Consider the following 6,000-nt stretch of genomic DNA (forward strand, 5'->3'; position numbering starts at 1 on the left):
CCCCAAGCCACGCCCTTTTGTCAGTGCCTTTGATATTTGTGTTAAGTACTTGGTATACGGGATTCAGGGTTGAGCAATGAGACTCAGAGTGAAAAATTGGATGGTTTTCGGGATTCAGGGAAGTGGGGCTTGGCACTCGTTAAACAGCCGGGACCCTGCCTTGGCATTTGGATGAGCGGTAATACAGCTGGAGATATTATGTAGAGCCGGCGTTAAATTCTTAAACGAATCATGAATACAATAAACAAAGTGATGCCACAGGCAAGTTAATTAGCTTATATATCCTGTGTATTTGTGGGGAATGGATGGACCGGTCCCTTATCCAGCTTCTTCTCGACCAATGAGCAAAGGGAGACCACTCTTGTCGGCTTATTAGAGCGAGTTTAGTGCTTACACACAACCAAATGTTTTCCAACATACTTCTATAATAACGTTATATTTTTTTTAAAAATAGTTAAGCATTCAACAGCTATTACCTGTACGCATGTGCAGTGTCTGGTCTTAGAGTAGCAATAAAAAAACCAAAAATAATGACTTGCTTAGCCAGCTCCTTTTCCGAGTACAGGAAGCTAAACACACTGTCCCCAGTTCCGCGCCAAATGCCACCTACTTGAAAATATCTGTGGTCACATCAAACATAAGTCATCATGTTGAAAAAGTACTAATTACAGAAAAACATGGCCAGTTTTAATAACTGGATGGATGTACATCTAAATGACATAAACATCTTACACAATATCATCCAAGCACAGCCTGCAGATATCTCTCGATCTGCATTGAAGACTCCCTACCAAAACGGCACAGTCACACCTGGTTCTTATTGGCTGTAGCAGAATCTAGTAGACGAATTGGGCATCCAGCAGCAATTAGTGCAGCTACCGGCAACCTTAAACGTTCATCACGAGCTACACACCAGCAGACCGTTCCCAGGTCGGATGAATTGTCTTTGCCAGCAATTACATACGTTCCCCAGTTAGCCAGTTAATACTCACGGTCAAAACAAACACAACCTGGCCTTCATTTTGTCACCGACGGAAACCATGACAACGGCCGTCTAACCAGGATCATCTGCTTCCTTTTATTTAGTCGTTTGATTCTGCGCCGACAGTTAAGGACTTTCTTCCAGTCTTTATCACAATCAAAGGCCCCGTCCAGAAATCTTATCTGCTATATTTCAGCATCATGTAAATACCGTTAATAACGAACTATAATTGGCCATTTTAATCGGGACTGCAATTGTATAGGCTGCAACGTCTGTTTCTTATATAAACATCTATGAAACAGCGAAAAAAAAGGAATCGGAAGGCACAGATCTTTCCAACTGAAAACGAATCCTAAACTTTTCTTAATGGTACAAATCTTAACACGGCGTTAGAGAGTGAATTGTATGTTTTTAACAGCTAACAGGCACGACTTGGTGGTGAACTACCATATATCCGGCGTTTGAGTATATAGGCAAAGCTTTGAAACCTAAACGTCGCCAAGTGTTTGGCTCCATGGCATGCAGCTACACCTGGCTGTTTGACGTTGCCGGAAATGGACGATGACGCCTCGTTCTGACTTCGTCTCCATAACATAGTAACCGTTGTCGTTGCCAACGTCCCCTTCTGTTTTTAACAGACTCACTATCGCTCTTGCTTGCTATCGCCCTGCATTTCGTTGACTACAACATGGTTTCGAGGACTTCTACTAACAAGATGTTTACTAGGCTGCATATTCAAGGTATTTAAGAAGACAGTTATTGTATTTTAAAGTGTTAGTATGTAGATTTACACTGAAATTGGCCGTTGTTCACCAGCAGATCGGTGGGGATGACTCTGGCCGCCATTTGCAATTTGTGAAAATTCAGAAATCTGTATCTTGTTAATGTCTTTTCCGCGACTGAAATAAGAGCTGTTGGTATTTACATATGGCGGACGATGTTGTTAAATTACTACAGATGTTTTTTTCATATATATAAGACTTAACTTTTGTACATTTATATTTGTAAACTTCTCTTTCAAACGTGCGGCCTATTACTGAAAGATGCACTGTGTACCAACACAACGATTAAATGTCCGTTTTATTTCCTTGAACGCATTCTCGTGGCCTATACGTGTCCCCAAAAGGTCTCTATAAACCCTAGGGTCTATATTATCGGAATCTGCTTGTCTCGCTATCCGTCAGACGGCCCCCAAATAGTTTTGCTTCCATTGTACACGCCATGTATGTGGAGTGCATTTAAATGTGTTGTTTTGGTGATTTTCAGCACGGGAAGATATGATCCGGTATCATGTCACTCCTGCTGCGAGTTTGTGGCCGTCGCTGGATGAGGAATCCGACTGTGTATGTATCTTATCTACCTGTTCTTCAGATTCAACCGAATTGCTTGCTTCTTTTGTCCTTGTATCGATGTCCTCTTACGCATACTAGTGACATTATATTATATTTCCACCGTTATGGTGTGCTGAAAATGAGTCCCGGGGCACCCCCCTCCCTTTTACACAATAACATTTCTTTCTAACAGTCTATCAACTTGTTTGTCGTGGGCTACCGTCTCCTAGCATGTGTAACCAGGGGCATTGCACTCTGACTTTCTCTTGCAATTTGTCTTTGAAAACCTCCTTAAAACCTCGCCCAATGACCCTCCTTTCTCCCTCCCTCCCCCATCACTGATGTAGCGTCCCAAGGCTGCGTCCCCGACCCCCGTTCCCAATCCTCCGAGTGTTTTCATCCCGTTCTGGGCCCGCCCTGACCACAGTGAGACACTCCCAGCCCCAGTCACCATCACCTACGTCGATTATTATCCTGCCCCTAGTGACGACGACAGTGACTACTGGGTCTATGAGGACGAGGACGACGACAGCTTCGTGGAGGACCGAGAGGTTCATCCTCTGAGGAAGGCACTGAGGAGAGTGGCTGCCTTCTGGAGGAGAATCTTCTCGTAGATTTCTCATCCAGTTTGCTTGCTTGTGCGTGCGTGCGTGCGTGTCTGTGTGTGTTTCTGTGTGTGTGCGTGCGCGTGCGCGTGCGATAGGGAGTTTTTTGCATGTGTGATTGGATGTAAGTGTGTATGTGTGTGAGGGTGCGTTTTGTCTGATTGGATTGGCATGTGAGAGGATGAGTTTTGCATGAGTGATTGGGTGGAAGTGTGTTTTATTGAGGGGATTGATTTTGCATGTGCGATTGCATGAGTGTGCATGCGAGATGTGTTTTGCATGATTGTGTGATTGTGTGTGCATGTGATAGGGTTTGTTTTGCATGATTGTGTGATTGTGTATGCACGTGAGAGGGTGTGTTTTGCATGTGTGATTGTGTGTGCATGTGAGAGGATGTGTTTTGCATGTGTGATTGTGTGTGCATGTGAGAGGATGTGTTTTGCATGTGTGATTGTGTTTGAGTGTGTATGGGTGATGAAGATGTGTTTTGCGTGCATGTTCGGGTGTAAGTGATTTTGTTGGAGAGGATGTGTTTTGGTGCTCGTCTAATAAACTATTCCCCCTTTTGGTCTATTTTGGCTGCATCCTTTTGGCTTATTTTTGGACTCACTATTTCGATCTAGTATGTTTTGGCATACCCTTTGGCTAACATTTCCAAGTTTATTAGTCTTCTTATCAGAGGACTGTTCTTACTTTTTGGTCCTGATTCAGATACTTTCTTTTGGCACATGCCATTCTATTTCTTGATTATATCTAAATAAATATTGATGAATGGTATACACAAGAGTCTGTTTTCCTTCCTTCCTTGGATCTAATAACGACAAGATGACAGCAACACAGCACGAGAGGCGGCTGAACCGACTCTGGTCTTGAGATATCTTGAAGAAGTTGTTATACAGAGTAAACTAATTAACAAATAAAGATATTTAGGGGGTCATTTGCCCTATCCCGCTGTGTTGCTGTCTTCTAGCCGAGAGTATTCTACAAGCCGTCTGTGATGGCAAACACGAAGTTAATAGATAAACAAGGGTTGCCATAGCTACGAAGTTGATGTCGGAACACTGGTTATTTTACGATCACTTCACTTACTATAAGTTTCATGAAAACGTGAATGATCGAGAGTAGTCTCCCTTCCCTGTTTGTGACTGATTTACCGTTACCGAGTCTTTAGATATTTAGATATATTTTTAGAATAAAAGGGGGCCTTTGCTCCTCGACTAGCGCTTATTTTTCAGTCCAGGTATAGACGTAGTAATTTGTGCCTTGTATGAGACTGGGACAATTAGGGTACTCATGAACTCTTAGATAAATATCTATAGGCTACATACAATTCGATCAAGTTTGAAAAACCTGAACCAAACCGACAAGGACTGCCAATTTGACCAGGCCTAGTCTCCCCTTGAATGTTTACACACGAAAATCCCAATATATCCAATGCATATGCACGTCCATGAATCCAAGTGAATGAGTATGGTTTTAGGAATATTTCAAGCATATCACGGCGGGGGACACCAGAAATGGGCTCCACACATTGTACCCATGTAGGGAATCGAACCCGGATGTGGGCGTTACGAGCGACCGCTTTAACCACTAGGCTACCACACTGCCCCCCGTGACTCCAAAGTCAATAAGTGGGTGAGTGAGTATCGTTCGCTCCTAATAGCAACACTTCCCCCATGTCGCGGCAGGGAGGCACAAATAATGGACTTCTCACGTTTTATTCATCATGTATGTTCATCTTGAACATTGAGTGGGAACAGAAGGGACACGTTACTTCCATGTCGACCTGGGAGATTAACAGCGTGTAGCTGTATATTGGATGGAACAACCTAATAATTTAAACTGTAGTAGTAGTAGTAGTAATTGTGGTGGTGGTGGTGGTGGTAGTAGTAGTAGTAGTAGTAGTAGTAGTAGTAGTAGTAGTAGTAGTAGTAGTAGTAGTATAAATATACGGCCTACCTATAATCATGTTTGATTTAAAAAGTAGGAAAGCTTAAAATCAAGGTGAGGCGTTTAATCTTGACCAGATGGTAGATCAGGTTCTCTGACCAGATACATGCACGCATAACCAATGCTGAATGTCAAAACATGTAAATCATTACGAGCAGGTGAACACGTACTTTGCCCTAAAATTAAAGAGGCTGCCAACCCCCTTTTGGTACGCGGGATTCAGGGGTCCATTTAGAGGGCATTAGGGATTCAGCAGTGTGGTACGCGGGACGCAAATACAATCGCATTTGGTACGCAGATTTAACATTTAAATAAAAATAATGGCGCACGTAAATATTTCCTTTATATTTATTTTTTTAATAGATATTTTTTTCGCAAGTAAACCCCAAGCCACGCCCTTTTGTCAGTGCCTTTGATATTTGTGTTAAGTACTTGGTATACGGGATTCAGGGTTGAGCAATGAGACTCAGAGTGAAAAATTGGATGGTTTTCGGGATTCAGGGAAGTGGGGCTTGGCACTCGTTAAACAGCCGGGACCCTGCCTTGGCATTTGGATGAGCGGTAATACAGCTGGAGATATTATGTAGAGCCGGCGTTAAATTCTTAAACGAATCATGAATACAATAAACAAAGTGATGCCACAGGCAAGTTAATTAGCTTATATATCCTGTGTATTTGTGGGGAATGGATGGACCGGTCCCTTATCCAGCTTCTTCTCGACCAATGAGCAAAGGGAGACCACTCTTGTCGGCTTATTAGAGCGAGTTTAGTGCTTACACACAACCAAATGTTTTCCAACATACTTCTATAATAACGTTATATTTTTTTTAAAAATAGTTAAGCATTCAACAGCTATTACCTGTACGCATGTGCAGTGTCTGGTCTTAGAGTAGCAATAAAAAAACCAAAAATAATGACTTGCTTAGCCAGCTCCTTTTCCGAGTACAGGAAGCTAAACACACTGTCCCCAGTTCCGCGCCAAATGCCACCTACTTGAAAATATCTGTGGTCACATCAAACATAAGTCATCATGTTGAAAAAGTACTAATTACAGAAAAACATGGCCAGTTTTAATAACTGGATGGATGTACATCTAAATGACATAAACATCTTACACAATATCATCCAAGCA

Source organism: Haliotis rufescens, unplaced genomic scaffold (genome assembly GCF_023055435.1).
Source record: "Haliotis rufescens isolate VD_foot unplaced genomic scaffold, xgHalRufe1.0.p SCAF_23, whole genome shotgun sequence".
Taxonomy (NCBI): Eukaryota; Metazoa; Mollusca; class Gastropoda; order Lepetellida; family Haliotidae; genus Haliotis; species Haliotis rufescens.